Source organism: Oncorhynchus keta, chromosome 8, assembly GCF_023373465.1.
Source record: "Oncorhynchus keta strain PuntledgeMale-10-30-2019 chromosome 8, Oket_V2, whole genome shotgun sequence".
Taxonomy (NCBI): domain Eukaryota; kingdom Metazoa; phylum Chordata; class Actinopteri; order Salmoniformes; family Salmonidae; genus Oncorhynchus; species Oncorhynchus keta.
In genome coordinates, this window is record NC_068428.1 from 37,141,088 (window position 1) to 37,159,628 (window position 18,541).

The window sequence follows — 18,541 nt, forward strand, 5'->3', positions numbered from 1 at the left end:
CCATTCACTACCATTCCATTCTCTACCATTCCATTCTCTACCATTCCATTCTCTACCATTCCATTCTCTGTCCATTCCATTCTCTACCATTCCATTCTCTACCATTCCATTCTCTACCATTCCATTCTCTATCCATTCCATTCTCTACCATTCCATTCTCTACCATTCCATTCACTACCATTCTCTATCATTCCATTCTCTACCATTCCATTCTCTACCATTCCATTCTCTGTCCATTCCATTCTCTACCATTCCATTCTCTACCATTCCATTCTCTACCATTCCATTCTCTACCATTCCATTCCTATTCCATTCTTCCATTCTCTATCATTCCATTCTCTACCATTCCATTCACTACCATTCTCTATCATTCCATTCTCTACCATTCCATTCACTACCATTCCATTCACTTCCATTCACTACCATTCTCTATCATTCCATTCTCTATCATTCCATTCTCTATCATTCCATTCTCTGTCCATTCCATTCTCTGTCCATTCCATTCTCTGTCCATTCCATTCTCTGTCCATTCCATTCTCTACCATTCCATTCTCTGCCATTCCATTCTCTACCATTCCATTCTCTGTCCATTCCATTCTCTACCATTCCATTCTCTGCCATTCCATTCTCTACCATTCCATTCTCTGTCCATTCCATTCTCTATCATTCCATTCTCTACCATTCCATTCTCTGTCCATTCCATTCTCTACCATTCCATTCCATTCTCTACCATTCCATTCTCTACCATTCCATTCTCTACCATTCCATTCTCTACCATTCCATTCTCTACCATTCCATTCTCTGTCCATTCCATTCTCTACCATTCCATTCTCTGTCCATTCCATTCTCTACCATTCCATTCTCTGCCATTCCATTCTCTACCATTCCATTCTCTGTCCATTCCATTCTCTGTCCATTCCATTCTCTACCATTCCATTCTCTACCATTCCATTCACTACCATTCCATTCACTACCATTCCATTCACTACCATTCCATTCTCTACCATTCCATTCTCTGCCATTCCATTTCTCTACCATTCTCTACCATTCCATTCTCTACCATTCCATTCACTACCATTCCATTCACTACCATTCCATTCTCTATCATTCCATTCTCTGTCCATTCCATTCTCTACCATTCTCTACCATTCCATTCTCTACCATTCCATTCTCTGTCCATTCTCTACCTGTCCATTCTCTGTCCATTCCATTCTCTGTCCATTCTCTGTCCATTCTCTACCATTCCATTCTCTGTCCATTCTCTACCATTCCATTCTCTGTCCATTCTCTACCATTCCATTCTCTACCATTCCATTCTCTGTCCATTCTCTACCATTCCATTCTCTGTCCATTCTCTGTCCATTCTCTGTCCATTCTCTACCATTCCATTCTCTGTCCATTCTCTACCATTCCATTCTCTGTCCATTCTCTACCATTCCATTCTCTACCATTCCATTCTCTGTCCATTCTCTACCTGTCCATTCTTTGTCCATTCTCTGTCCATTCTCTACCTGTCCATTCTCTGTCCATTCCATTCTCTACCATTCCATTCTCTGTCCATTCTCTACCTAAGTCCTATACTGAGCAAAAACTCCTTCATTAAATAGCCTTTTAGGTAGAAGTGTACCTTCAGCACAGATCTAGGATCAGTTTATCCTAGCCCCAATTCTAACCTCAACCATTGAAAGGTATCCATCCCTGTATCATTGGGTAGGGGCAACTTAAATCAAAGCACTCAAAAGGCATGTGCTGTTTATAAGTCCACATATAGAGTCGCACCGGTGCGTCAATATAAGTAACATAATAAAAACATCACCATCAATCTGTTGGTTTAAGTGAGAACTATCTGTCAGCCTACCGCATCCACCACATCTGCGGTGAAGGTGGCCGAGCTACAACGGTGTTTGTCAGACTGAGACCCCCATCTGCGGTGAAGGTGGCCGAGCTACAGCGGTGTTTGTCAGACTGAGACACCCATCTGCGGTGAAGGTGGCCGAGCTACAGCGGTGTTTGTCAGACTGAGACCCCCATCTGCGGTGAAGGTGGCCGAGCTACAGCGGTGTTTGTCAGACTGAGACAGCCCATCTGCGGTGAAGGTGGCCGAGCTACAGCGGTGTTTGTCAGACTGAGACTCCCATCTGCGGTGAAGGTGGCCGAGCTACAGCGGTGTTTGTCAGACTGAGACAGCCCATCTGCGGTGGAAGGTGGTCGAGCTACAGCGGTGTTTGTCAGACTGAGACTCCCATCTGCGGTGAAGGTGGCCGAGCTACAGCGGTGTTTGTCAGACTGAGACAGCCCATCTGCGGTGAAGGTGGCCGAGCTACAGCGGTGTTTGTCAGACTGAGACAGCCCATCTGCGGTGAAGGTGGCCGAGCTACAGCGGTGTTTGTCAGACTGAGACAACCCGAAAATCGGTCTATTCACGAAAATGGCTGTAGCTTCCGAACAATTTGGCCTCCCGTTTTGCTCTACGAACCTTTTGGGCTACGAACTAATGCCACTGTGGAAAGGGGTGATTCTCAGAAACACGATGACATCCTCTGTTCTGCTGTATGACCAGTTGAATTTGTTTTATGGGTGAATGGAGGTCGTAGTTTACCCAAGAAAAGGGGTTCAATGGAGTGCGTTCAGAAAGTATTCAGACCTTTTTGAATTTTCCATATTTTGTTACGTTACAGCCTTATATTAAAATGGATCCAATTATTTGAGGAAAAAACACAATACCCCATAATGACAAAGCATAAACATGTTTTCAGGAAACTAAAATATCACTTTTGTATTCAGACCCTTTACTCAGTACTTTGTTGAAGCACCTTTGGCAGCGATTACAGTATCAAGTGTTCTTGGGTATGATGCTACAAGCTTGGCACTCCTCTATTTGGGGAGTTTCTCCCATTCTTCTCTGCAGATCCTCTCAAGCTCCTTCAGGTTGGATGGGGAATGTTGCTGCACAGCTATTTCCAGGTCTCTCCAGAGATGTTCGATCAGGTTCAAGTCTGAACTCTGGCTGGGCCACTACAGGACATTGAGCCGTGTCCCAAAGCCACTCCTGCATTGTCTTGGCCGTATGCTTAGGGTCATTGTCCTGTTGGAAGGTGAACCTTTGCTCTGGAGCAGATTTTAATCAAGGATCGCTCTCTACTTTGTTCTGTTCATCTTTCCCTCGATCCCGACAAGTCTCACAGTCCCTGCCTCTGAAAAACAGCCCCACAGCTTCGTCCATACGTGACGCTTGGCATTAGGTTCAAAAAGTTCAACTTGGTTTCATCAGACCAGAGAATCTTGTTTCTCATGGTCTGCGAGTCCTTTAGGTGCCTTTTGGCAAACTCCAAGTGGGCTGTCATGTGCCTTTTCCTGAGGAGTGGCTTCCGTCTGGCCACTCTACTATAAAGGCTTGATTAGTGGAGGGCTGCAGAGATGGTTGTCCTTCTGGAAGGTTCTCCCATCTCCACAGAGAAACTCTGGAGCTCTGTCAGAGTGACCATTGGGTTCCTGGTCACCTCCCTGACCAAGGCCCTTCTCTCCCGTTTGGCCGATGGGGCCAGCTTTAGAAAGAGTTGATGGTTTATACTTCTTCCATTTAAGAATGATTGACACCACTGTGTTCTTGGGGACCTCCAATGCTGCGGACATTTTTTAGTACCCTTCCACAGATTTGTGCCTCGACACAATCCTGTCTCGGAGATCTACGGACAATTCCTTCAACCTCGGCTTGGTTTTTGCTCAGACATTCACTATCAACAGTGGGACGTTTTCAAATAATGTCCACTCAATCGAATTCACCCCGATGGTCTCCAATCGAGTAATAGATCAACCTCAGATGATCAATGGAAACAGGATGCACTTGAGCTCAATTTCGAGTCTCATAGCAAAGGGCCTGAATACTTATGTAAATAAGGTATTTCTGTTTTTAATACATTTGTGAAAATGGCTAAACCTGTTTTCGCTTTGTCATTATGGGATATTGTGTGAGGATTGTTGAGAAAAAATAAATAATTGTATCCATTTTAGAATATGTCTGTAACAAAATATGGAGAAAGTTGAAAAATGTTCAAATGCCGTGTGTGTGTGTGTGTGTGTGTGTGTGTGTGTGTATAACTGATCCATGGTATGACAGTCTCAGCAATTCCATATCTCAGCTTAGTGTGTTGGGCCTGTAACCCAAAGGTTGCTGGATCCAATCCCTGAGTTGATGAGGTAAAAATCTGTTGTTCTGTCCCTGAACAAAGCAGTTAACCCACTGTTCCCTGGCAAGCCATCATTGTAAATAAGAATCTGTTCTTAACTGACATGCCTAGTTAAGTAAACATATTTTTGAAATTAACCCCCAATATTTTAGACTAGAGAAAAATAATATTGCAGTAATACAAAAATCACATTTCTCAGTGCAGTACTCAATTCTGACCAGTTGGTGTCAGCAAAGCTCTATTGTGGTCGTGTTGCGGTGCTGCACTAGATCAAATCAAATATTGTTTGCCTTTGGCTGACCCTATAAAACAACACATTTCACTGCCCCTATCTGGTATATGTGACACAACATTTTTTTTTCAACATTGCAGAGAGAACAATTTGAAATAATAAATGCACAATGAGTAACGATAACTTGGCTATATACGCAGGGTACCGGTACAGAGTCCATGTGCAGGGGTATGAGGTAATGGAGATAGATATGCATACTGAACAAAAATATAAACGCAACAATCTAATCTATGGATTTCACATGACTGGGCAGGGGCGCAGCCATGCTTGTGCATAGGCCCAACCACTCAGAATGAGTTTTTCCCCACAAAAGGGCTTTATTAAAGACTCCTCAGCTTCACCGGCTGTCTGGGTGGCTGGTCTCAGACGACCCTTTAGGTGAAGAAGCCGGATGTGCAGGTCCTGGGCTGGCGGGGTTACATGTGGCCTGCGGTTGTAAGGCCCGTTGGACTTACTGACAAATTCGCTGGGATGTAAACAAATTTGTGAGTAACATTTGAGAGAAAGAAGCTTTTTGTGAGTATGGAACATTTCTAGGATCTTTCAGCTCATGAAACATGGGACCAAAACTTGTGATTTATATTTTTGTTCAGTATACATATAGCACTGGAGGCTGCTGAGGGGAGGACAGCTCGTGGTAATGGATGGAACGGAATAAATGTAATGGTTTCAGACATGTAGTTTCGATGTGTTTGATAACATTCCATGCACTCCATTCCAGACATTATTATGAGCCGTCCTCCCCTCAGCAGCCTCCACTGACATATACTCTATGTGGGGTAAAGTGACAGGATAGATAAACACCGTATGTAATGAGTCAAAAGAGTTAATGCAGATAGTTAACCAACCTGGACTAACTATTTAGCAAGCTTGGGGGTAGAAGCTGTTCAGGTTCCTGTTGGTTCCAGAATTGGTGCATCGGTACCACTTGCCTGCAGTAGCAGAGAGAACAGTCTGACTTGGGTTGCTGGAGTCTTTGACAATTTTTTTGTTGTTGTATTTTTCACCCCTTTTTCCTCCCCAATTGGTAGTTACAGTCTTGTCTCATCGCTGGAACTCCCATATGGGCTCGGGAGAGGCGAAGGTCGAGAGCCATGCGTCCTCCGAAACACAACCCAACTGCTTCTTGACACAATGCACATCCAAGCCGGAAGCCAGCCTCACCAATGTGTCAGAGGAAACACTGTGCACCTGGCGAACTGGTCAGCGCGCACTGCCCCCGGCCCACCACAGGAGTCGCTAGTGCGCGATGAGACAAGGATATCCCTGCCGGCCAAACCTTCCCTAACGACGCTGGGCCAATTGTGCGCTGCCCCATGGGCCTCCCGGTCGGCTGCAACAGAGCCTGGACTCGAACCCAGAATCTCTAGTGGCACAGCTAGCAGTGCCTTAGACCACTGCGCCACTCGGGACGCTCTTCTCTTTGACCATTTTTAAGGCCTTACTCTGACACGGCCTGGTTTAAGGGTCCTGGATGGCAGGGAGCTCGGCCCCAGTGATGTACTGTGCCGTACTCACTACCCTCTGTCGTGCGGTCAGATGCCAAGCAGTTGCCATTCCAAGAGGTAATGCAGCCAATCAAGATGTTCTCAATAGTAGAACAGCTGTAGAACTTTGAGTATCTGAGGGGCTCCATGCTGAATCTTTTCATCCTCCTGAGGGGGAAGAGGTGTTGTTGTGCCTTCTTCACGAGTGTGTTGGTGTGTGTGGACCATGTCAATTCCTTAGTGATGTGGATGCCGAGGAACTTGAAGCTCTCCACTACAGCCCTGTCGATGTGGATGGGGGAGTTCTCACCCCCCAATAGAAGATGAGGGAAGTGGTGCCTGAAACTGATAATGGTTGGGACAGGGGAAGGGAGGGAGGGGCACAGGCCTGCTGTGGAGGCACGCTTTCATCACACCCCCCCCGGTCATGTCTGCTGCTGCCAGAGAGAGAGGGAGTGAGAGAGACTTAGAAAGAGAGAGAGAGAACAAGAACCAGAGAGAGAAATCCCCATAACCGTGTCAAAGGCAGGTCGTGTGACTGCAGAGCTATTATGGATGAGAGCGAGGCAGGGGTCACCAGGCTCAGAGGGTCAGTGGGATGTGTTCACAGCAACATAGGAGCTAATTAGACCGTGAAAGTGTGACACTCCGCTAAATTACTGACAGTATCCTGTCCCTGTATGTCAAATAAAACTAAATTAAATCAAATGTTATTTGTCACATGCGCCGAATACAACAGGTAGACCTTACAGTGAAATGCTTACTTACAAGCCCTTAACCTACTGCAGTTTTAAGGAAATAGCTAAAAACAAAAGTTACGAAAAAGATAAGAAAAACAAATAATTAAAGAGCTGCAGTAAGTAACAATAGCAGGGCTATATACAGGGGGTACCGGTACAGAGTCATTGTGGAGGTTATATACAGGGGGTACCAGTACAGAGTCATTGTGGAGGCTATATACAGGGGGTACCAGTACAGAGTCATTGTGGAGGCTATATACAGGGGGTACCGGTACAGAGTCAATGTGGAGGCTATATACAGGGGGTACCGGTACAGAGTCAATGTGGAGGCTATATACAGGGGGTACCAGTACAGAGTCAGTGTGGAGGTTATATACAGGGGGTACCGGTACAGAGTCAATGTGGAGGCCATATACAGGGGGTACCAGTACAGAGTCAATGTGGAGACTATATACAGAGGGTACCAGTACAGAGTCAATGTGGAGGCTATATACAGGGGTACCAGTACAGAGTCAATGTGGAGGCTATATACAGGGGTACCAGTACAGAGTCAATGTGGAGGCCATATACTGGGGGTACCAGTACAGAGTCAATGTGGAGGCCATATACAGGGGTACCAGTACAGAGTCAATGTGGAGGCCATATACAGGGGGTACCAGTACAGAGTCAATGTGGAGGCCATATACAGGGGTACCAGTACAGAGTCAATGTGGAGACTATATACAGGGGTACCAGTACAGAGTCAATGTGGAGGCTATATACAGGGGTACCGGTACAGAGTCAATGTGGAGGCTATATACAGGGAGTACCGGTACAGAGTCAATGTGGAGGCTATATACAGGGGTACCGGTACAGAGTCAATGTGGAGGCTATATACAGGGGGTACCAGTACAGAGTCAATGTGGAGGCCATATACAGGGGGTACCAGTACAGAGTCAATGTGGAGACTATATACAGGGGTACCAGTACAGAGTCAATGTGGAGGCTATATACAGGGGTACCGGTACAGAGTCAATGTGGAGGCTATATACAGGGGGTACCAGTACAGAGTCAATGTGGAGGCTATATACAGGGGTACCAGTACAGAGTCAATGTGGAGACTATATACAGGGGTACCAGTACAGAGTCAATGTGGAGGCTATATACAGGGGTACCGGTACAGAGTCAATGTGGAGGCTATATACAGGGAGTACCGGTACAGAGTCAATGTGGAGGCTATATACAGGGGTACCGGTACAGAGTCAATGTGGAGGCTATATACAGGGGTACCAGTACAGAGTCAATGTGGAGGCCATATACAGGGGTACCAGTACAGAGTCAATGTGGAGACTATATACAGGGGTACCAGTACAGAGTCAATGTGGAGGCTATATACAGGGGTACCAGTACAGAGTCAATGTGGAGGCCATATACAGGGGGTACCAGTACAGAGTCAATGTGGAGACTATATACAGGGGGTACCGGTACAGAGTCAATGTGTCAATGTGCGGGGGCACCGGTGTCGAGGTAGTTGAGATGCAAATCATCTGGATAGGCATTTGATTAGAAGTTCAGGAGTCTTATGGCTTGGGGGTAGAAGCTGCTTAGAAGCCTCTTGAACCTACACTTGGCACTCCGGTACCGCTTGCCGTGAGGTAGCAGAGAGAACAGTCTATGACTAGAGTGGCTGGAGTCTTTGATTTTTAGGGCCTTCCTCTGACACCACCTGGTTTAGAGGTCCTGGATGGCAGGAAGCTTGGCCCCCGGTGATGTACTGGGCCGTACACACTACCATCTGTAGTGCCTTGCGGTCGGAGGCCCGAGCAGTTGCCATACCAGGCAGTGACGCAACCCGACAGGATGCTCTCGATGGTGCAGCTGTAAAATCTTTTGAGGATCTGAGGACCCATGCCAAATTGTTTCAGTCTCCTGAGGGGGAATAGGTTTTGTCGTGCCCTCTTCACGACTGTCTTGGTGTGCTTAGTTTGTTGGTGATGTGGATGCCAAGGAACTTGAAGCTCTCAACCTGCTCCACTGCAGTGTGTGCGTTTGTACGTGTGTGCGCGAGTGTGCTTCCGTTTGTGTGTGTGTATTTGAATGCGGATGTGATTGTATAAGACAATGTAAAATGTACAAGTTAACATGTACAGCATGCTGGGCTTCATCAACAGGGGAAGGATTAACCACAATGAGTGCACCCTCAAGGGTGATTTATCTTCAGCATGGTAGAGCACAGACTGCACCCTACCAACCAAATGAGTCACCTGTATCTGTGTCAATGTCACTGGCACTGGCCCAGAGTCCACTCACCCACTGCACTGGCACTCACACCTTTCTGTCTTTCTTATCCAGGATTACCTTTCACCTTGGTACTACTTTGGAACAAAGGCACTCTCTCAGGTATCTGCCTCACTGTCGGTGTGATACAGAAACCAGGTGTTCCTTGCCCTGCCCAGTGCAGCCAAGAGTCACCATCACCCTGTCACATTCGCTAGGCTAGGGTACACAACAGAAAACGGTTTAAAATATTTAGAAATGGAAAACTAAAATGACAGAGTTTCTTATTGGAGAAGTCTGGTAGTCCCTCCCTGTTTCAGTCTTTTTTCTTACATTTGGTGCCTAACGAATACAACCTTGGCTTGGTTAAAGATGAACTGTCACGGTGTCTGTGTCAATAAGCTCCGTCGTTCCTGTCTCTCTTAAGCGAGGTGAAGAGAAGCTTCTCTCTATACTCTAAGTTGTGTGTTTATACTATACTGTAAGTTGTATGTTTATACTATACTGTAAGTTGTATGTTTATACTATACTGTAAGTTGTATGCTTATACTATACTGTAAGTTGTATGTTTATACTATACTGTAAGTTGTATGCTTATACTATACTGTAAGTTGTATGCTTATACTATACTGTAAGTTGTGTGCTTATACTATACTGTAAGTTGTATGTTTATACTATACTGTAAGTTGTATGCTTATACTATACTGTAAGTTGTATGTTTATACTATACTGTAAGTTGTATGCTTATACTATACTGTAAGTTGTATGCTTATACTATACTGTAAGTTGTATGTTTATACTATACTGTAAGTTGTATGCTTATACTATACTGTAAGTTGTATGCTTATACTATACTGTAAGTTGTGTGTTTATACTATACTGTAAGTTGTATGTTTATACTATACTGTAAGTTGTATGCTTATACTATACTGTAAGTTGTGTGTTTATACTATACTGTAAGTTGTATGCTTATACTATACTGTAAGTTGTATGCTTATACTATACTGTAAGTTGTATGCTTATACTATACTGTAAGTTGTATGCTTATACTATACTGTAAGTTGTATGCTTATACTATACTGTAAGTTGTATGCTTATACTATACTGTAAGTTGTATGCTTATACTATACTGTAAGTTGTATGCTTATACTATACTGTAAGTTGTATGCTTATACTATACTGTAAGTTGTATGCTTATACTATACTGTAAGTTGTATGTTTATATGGTACTGTAAGTTGTATGCTTATACTGTACTGTAAGTTGTATGCTTATACTGTACTGTAAGTCGTGTGTTTATACTGTAAACTGTATGTTTATGCTGTAAGCCTGATGTGCATACTGTAAATCGTATGTGCATACTGTAAATCGTATGTGCATGCTGTAAATCGTATGTGTATGCTGTAAATCGTATGTGTATGCTGTAAATCGTATGTGTATGCTGTAAATCGTATGTGCATACTGTAAATCGTATGTGCATGCTGTAAATCGTATGTGTATGCTGTAAATCGTATGTGCATGCTGTAAATCGTATGTGCATGCTGTAAATCGTATGTGCATGCTGTAAATCGTATGTGTATGCTGTAAATCATATGTGCATGCTGTACACTGTATGTGTATGCTGTAAACCGTATGCTGTAAATTGTATGTGTATGCTGTAAACCGTATGCTGTAAATCGTATGTGTATGCTGTAAATTGTATGTGTATGCTGTAAACCGTATGCTGTAAACCGTATGTGTATGCTGTAAACCGTATGTGTATGCTGTAAACCGTATGTGTATGCTGTAAACCGTATGCTGTAAACCGTATGTGTATGCTGTAAACCGTATGTGTATGCTGTAAACCGTATGCTGTAAACCGTATGCTGTAAACCGTATGTGTATGCTGTAAACCGTATGCTGTAAACCGTATGTATATGCTGGAAACCATATGTGTATGCTGTAAACCGTATGCTGTAAACCGTATGTATGCATATAATAATAGAATGTAAAAAGTGTGATGGGGAAAGCAGCACCTATAACCACCCTATGAAGACAGACAGGGCTGTAGGGTGGCAGTATGGGTACCGTAGACAGGGTTTACATAGCAAAGGTTTCAAGTTGAACATCGTCCCCACAGCACAGTGGTACAGAAGCACAGAAATATGGAAAAGTAGTCAAATGTTCTACTGGCTTTGGTCGGCCATTGAGAGACTGCAGAGGCAGTCAGGCAGTACTGTTTTGTTTTTTAGAGGTGTGATTGTATTGTGTGCATGTGTGTACTGTTGGTGTGTTTGCGTGCATGCGTACTGGACAGTGCAACACAGACTCTAGTCCTAGTTGGTTGAGTTGGCAGGATGCTGATAGTGCACCTCAGACAGGTAGCTACTCTATTCTGTTTCTCTGTTTTAGTCTCTCTGATCTCTCTCTCTCGCTCTCTCTCTCTCTCTCTCTCTGTGTGTGTCTTCCCTCCAACTAGGAGTTCCCTACCGTACTCATTTTCACCATAACAACACAGTAGCAGCCTGCTTTGTGTTTCTCAGTTTCAGGCAGTGTGTTATACTGCATGTTGCCCCACCCAGCCTGGACACACATAAACACACACATACTTGTACACACACACACACACACACACACACACGCACACGCACACGCACACACATACACATACACATACACGTACACAAACTCAGCTAAAAAAAGAAACATCCTCTCACTGTCAACTGCATTTATTTTCAGCATACAAATATGTATAAATATTTGTATGAACATAACAAGACTCAGGCATAAACTGAACATGTTCCACAGACATGTGACTAACAGAAATTGAATAATGTGTCCCTGAACAAAGGGGGGATCAAAATCAAAAGTAACAGTCTACTACGTGTCTAAAACCATTCCATTTATTCCGTTCCATCCATTACCACGAGTTGTCCTCCCCTCAGCAGCCTCCAGTGCTATATGTATACTGAACAAAAATATAAATCACAAGTTTTGGTCCCATGTTTCATGAGCTGAAAGATCCTAGAAATGTTCTATGGCCACCAGCTGAATTAAGTACTGCAGTGCATCTCCTCCTCATGGACTGCACCAGATTTGTCAGTTCTTGCTGTGAGATGTTACCCCACTCTTCCACCAAGGCCATCAAGTTCCCGCTCCGATCCCACTCCAGGGTACAGGCCTCGGTGTAAAGCTCGTTCCTTCGGCGATAAACGCGAATCCGACCATCACCCCTGGTGAGACAAAACTGTGACTCGTCAGTGGAGAGCACTTTTTGCTAGTCCTGTCTGGTCCAGCGATGGTGGGTTTGTGCCGATAAGCGACGTTGTTGCCGGTGATGTCTGGTGAGGACCTGCCTTACAACAGGCCTACAAGCCCTAATTCCAGCCTCTCTCAGTCTATTGCAGACAGTCTGAGCACTGATGGAGGGATTGTGCGTTCCTGGTGTAACTTGGGCAGTTGTTGTTGCCATCCTGTACCTGTCCAGCAGGTGTGATGTTTGGATGTACAGATCCTGTACAGGTGTTGGTACACGTGGTCTGCCACTGCGAGGACAATCAGCTGTCCGTCCTGTCTCCCTGTAGCGCTGTCTTAGGCGTCTCACAGTACAGACATTGCAATTTATTGCCATGGCCACATCTGCAGTCCTCATGCCTCCTTGCAGCATGCCTAAGGCACGTTCACACAGGTGAGCAGGGACCCTGGGCATCTTTCTTTCAATGTTTTTCCAGAGTTAGTAGAAAGGCCTCTTTTAGTGTCCTAAGTTTTCATAACTGTGACCTTAATTGCCTACCGTCTGTAAGCAGTGTCTTAACGACCGTTCCACAGGTGCATGTTCATTATTTGTTTATGGTTCATTGAACAAGCATGGGAAACAGTGTTTAAACCCTTTACAATGAAGATCTGTGTAGTTATTTTGATTTTTATGAATTATAATTGAAAGACAGGGTCCTGAAAAAGGGATGTTTCTTTTTTTGCTGAGTTTACATGTACACACACACAAACACACACAAATGCATACACACACATACATGTACGTACACACACACATACATACACACACATACATGTACACACATGTACACATACACATTCATGTACACACACACACACACCTACATGTATGTAAACACACATACATACATGTACAAACACATACATGTACACACACACACAGACACACACATGTACACACACACAGACACACACATGTACACACAAATACACATACATGTACACACACACATACAGTGGCTTGTGAAAGTATTCATCCCCCTTAAAGATTTTTGGGGGGTTTGTATCATTTGATTTACTCAACATGCCTACCACTTTGAAGTAAAAATATTTTTTTATTATGGAACAAACAAGGAATACGACAAAAAAAACAGACAACTTTAGCATGCATAACTATTCACCCCATTCTTCAAGGTAAAACTACTCCTGCTCCTTTAAGTTGGATGGGTTCCACCGATGTACATCAATCTTTAAGTCATACCACAGATTCTCAATTGGATTGATGTCTAGACTTTGACTAGGCCATTCCAAGACATTTAAATGTTTCCCCTTAAAGCACTCAAGTGTTGCTTTAGCAGTATGCTTAGGGTCATTGTTCTGCTGGAAGGTGAACCTCCGTCCCATTCTCAAATCTCTGGAAGACTGAAACAGGTTTCCCTCAAGAATTTCCCTGTATTTAGCGCCATCCATCATTCCTTCAATTCTGACCAGTTTCCCAGTCCCTGACGATGATGCTGTGGGGATGGTGTTCTCGGGGTGATGATAGGTGTCGAGTTTGCACCAGACATAGCGTTTTCCTTGATGGCCAAAAAGCTCAGTTTTAGTCTCTTCTGACCAGAGTTCTTTCTTCCATATGTTCGGGGAGTCTCCCACATGCCTTTTGGCAAACACCAAACATGTTTGCTTATTTGTTTCTGGCCACTCTTCCGTAAAGCCCAGCTCTGTGGAGTGTATGGTTTAATGTGGTCCTATGGACAGATACTCCAATCTCTGCTGTGGGGCAGCTCCTTCAGGGTGATCTTTGGTCTCTTTGTTTCCTTTCTGATTAATGCCCTCCTTGCCTGGTCTGTGAGTTTTGGTGGGCGGCTCTCTCTTGGCAGGTTTGTTGTGGTGCCATATTCTTTAAAAAAAAATGGATTTAATGGTGCTCTGTGGGATGATAAAAGTTTCTGATATTTTTTTATAACCCAGCCCTGATCTGTTCTTCTCCACAACTTTGTCCCTGACCTGTTTGGAGAGCTCCTTGGTCTTCATGGTGTCGCTTACTTGGTGGTGCCCCTTGCTTAGAGGTGTTGCAGACTCTGGGGCCTTTCAGAACACACACACACGTGTACACATACACACACACACATGTGTACACACACACACACACACATGTACACACGCACATGTACACACGCACATGTACACACACACACATACATGTACACACATACACATACATGTACACACACACACCTACATGTACACACACACAGAGTTAGCCTAGTACAAATTGAGCCAGACATCCTGGGCATGTATAACCCGACTCCCACACACAGTTGGGTTATTTCCAGACATGGCTGCTTCCCCCTGTTTTTATCCAACATTATGTAAATGATCAGATGACACCCATACATACAGACTAGTTCCCTTTGTCTGTTCACCTGATGAAACACACTGAAGCTATGGGAATACACTGCATCATGGATTTAATGTGTCTATTTTGTGGCAATTTTGGGAGGAAACAGAAATCTGTCTTTTTTGGGGGGGGGGGTCGTCGTCATTTGAGTCAGTTTGTTAAACCATGAAAGATAATCTTGCAGCAATAGGATTGTGAATTACTATGTGGATTATAATTAATGGCCATTTTTGTCAGGGTTGATACATTTTTAATTTGGGCAAATCAAGTCTGAACATTTTAAGTGGAAATTATAAACTTTAGAAGCCTCAACTTAAAATACACGGCAATGTTGGATTTCTCAGCAACAAAAAAGAGTGATCAAATTAAGATCTAACATGTGGAGCACCAGCCCCAGAGCTCTTTTTGAGTACACAAAGTACACAAAATAGCTCGCCAACCAACCAGCCCCCATTTAATGTATCTCTTCTCTGTTCTGTTTATTCATTCACATGGCTGTATCTCACCACTGCATTGTAAAACAATACAGCTCTAACACCCCTTCAGTTTAACATCCCTGTTTTCACCCCCAGGCTCCCCCAGCACTGCCTGGGCTCCCTGCATCCACCTCTTATGTAAGCAAGATGGAGAGAGAATACATATATAAAGACATGTTTAAAGACCCATATATAAACATGTTTAATCACTCATATATAAACATGTTTAAAGACTCATATATAAACATGTTTAAAGACCCATATATAAACATGTTTAGACTCATATATAAACATGTTTAAAGACCCATATATAAACATGTTTAAAGACCATATATAAACATGTTTAAAGACTCATATATATAAACATGTTTAAAGACCCATATATAAACATGTTTAAAGACCATATATAAACATGTTTAAAGACTCCTATATATAAACATGTTTAAAGACTCATATATATATATAAACATGTTTAAAGACTCATATATATATAAACATGTTTAAAGACTCATATATATAAACACGTTTAAAGACTCATATATATATATAAACATGTTTAAAGACTCATATATAAACATGTTTAAAGACCCATATATAAACATGTTTAAAGACTCATATATAAACATGTTTAAAGACCCATATATAAACATGTTTAAAGACTCATATATAAACATGTTTAAAGACTCATATATATAAACATGTTTAAAGACTCATATATATATAAACATGTTTAAAGACTCATATATATATAAACATGTTTAAAGACTCATATATATAAACATGTTTAAAGACTCATATATAAACATGTTTAAAGACTCATATATATAAACATGTTTGAAGACTCATATATATATAAACATGTTTAAAGACTCATATATATATAAACATGTTTAAAGACTCATATATATAAACATGTTTAAAGACTCATATATATATAAACATGTTTAAAGACTCATATATATATAAACATGTTTAAAGACTCATATATATAAACATGTTTAAAGACTCATATATATAAACATGTTTAAAGACTCATATATAAACATGTTTAAAGACTCATATATAAACATGTTTAAAGACTCATATATATAAACATGTTTAAAGACGCATATATAAACATGTTTAAAGACTCATATATAAACATGTTTAAAGACTCATATATATATAAACATGTTTAAAGACTCATATATATATAAACATGTTTAAAGACCCATATATAAACATGTTTAAAGACCCATATATAAACATGTTTAAAGACTCATATATAAACATGTTTAAAGACCCATATATAAACATGTTTAAAGACTCATATATAAACATGTTTAAAGACTCATATATATAAACATGTTTAAAGACTCATATATATATAAACATGTTTAAAGACTCATATATATAAACATGTTTAAAGACTCATATATATAAACATGTTTAAAGACTCATATATATATAAACATGTTTAAAGACTCATATATATAAACATGTTTGAAGACTCATATATATATAAACATGTTTAAAGACTCATATATATAAACATGTTTAAAGACTCATATATATAAACATGTTTAAAGACTCATATATATAAACATGTTTAAAGACTCATATATATATAAACATGTTTAAAGACTCATATATATAAACATGTTTAAAGACTCATATATATAAACATGTTTAAAGACTCATATATATATAAACATGTTTAAAGACTCATATATATAAACATGTTTAAAGACTCATATATATAAACATGTTTAAAGACTCATATATAAACATGTTTAAAGACTCATATATAAACATGTTTAAAGACTCATATATATAAACATGTTTAAAGACGCATATATAAACATGTTTAAAGACTCATATATAAACATGTTTAAAGACTCATATATATATAAACATGTTTAAAGACTCATATATATATATAAACATGTTTAAAGACCCATATATAAACATGTTTAAAGACCCATATATAAACATGTTTAAAGACTCATATATAAACATGTTTAAAGACCCATATATAAACATGTTTAAAGACTCATATATAAACATGTTTAAAGACTCATATATATATAAACATGTTTAAAGACTCATATATATAAACATGTTTAAAGACTCATATATATAAACATGTTTAAAGACTCATATATATAAACATGTTTAAAGACTCATATATATAAACATGTTTAAAGACTCATATATATATAAACATGTTTAAAGACTCATATATATAAACATGTTTAAAGACTCATATATATATAAACATGTTTAAAGACTCATATATATAAACATGTTTAAAGACTCATATATATAAACATGTTTAAAGACTCATATATATATAAACATGTTTAAAGACTCATATATATATAAACATGTTTAAAGACTCATATATATAAACATGTTTAAAGACTCATATATAAACATGTTTAAAGACTCATATATATATAAACATGTTTAAAGACTCATATATATATAAACATGTTTAAAGACCCATATATAAACATGTTTAAAGACCCATATATAAACATGTTTTTAGACTCATATATATATAAACATGTTTAAAGACCCATATATAAACATGTTTTTAGACTCATATATATATAAACATGTTTAAAGACCCATATATAAACATGTTTTTAGACTCATATATATATAAACATGTTTAAAGACCCATATATAAACATGTTTTTAGACTCATATATATATAAACATGTTTAAAGACCCATATATAAACATGTTTTTAGACTCATATATAAACATGTTTAAAGACTCATATATATATATAAACATGTTTAATCACTCATATATATATATAAACATGTTTAAAGACTCATATATATATAAACATGTTTAATCACTCATATATATATAAACATGTTTAAAGACTCATATATAAACATGTTTAATCACTCATATATAAACATGTTTAAAGACTCATATATAAACATGTTTAATCACTCATATATAAACATGTTTAAAGACTCATATATAAACATGTTTAATCACTCATATATATAAACATGTTTAAAGACTCATATATATATAAACATGTTTAATCACTCATATATATAAACATGTTTTTAGACTCATATATATATATAAACATGTTTAAAGACGCATATATAAACATGTTTAAAGACTCATATATAAACATGTTTAAAGACTCATATATATATAAACATGTTTAAAGACTCATATATATATATAAACATGTTTAAAGACCCATATATAAACATGTTTAAAGACCCATATATAAACATGTTTAAAGACTCATATATAAACATGTTTAAAGACCCATATATAAACATGTTTAAAGACTCATATATAAACATGTTTAAAGACTCATATATATAAACATGTTTAAAGACTCATATATATATAAACATGTTTAAAGACTCATATATATAAACATGTTTAAAGACTCATATATATAAACATGTTTAAAGACTCATATATATAAACATGTTTAAAGACTCATATATATATAAACATGTTTA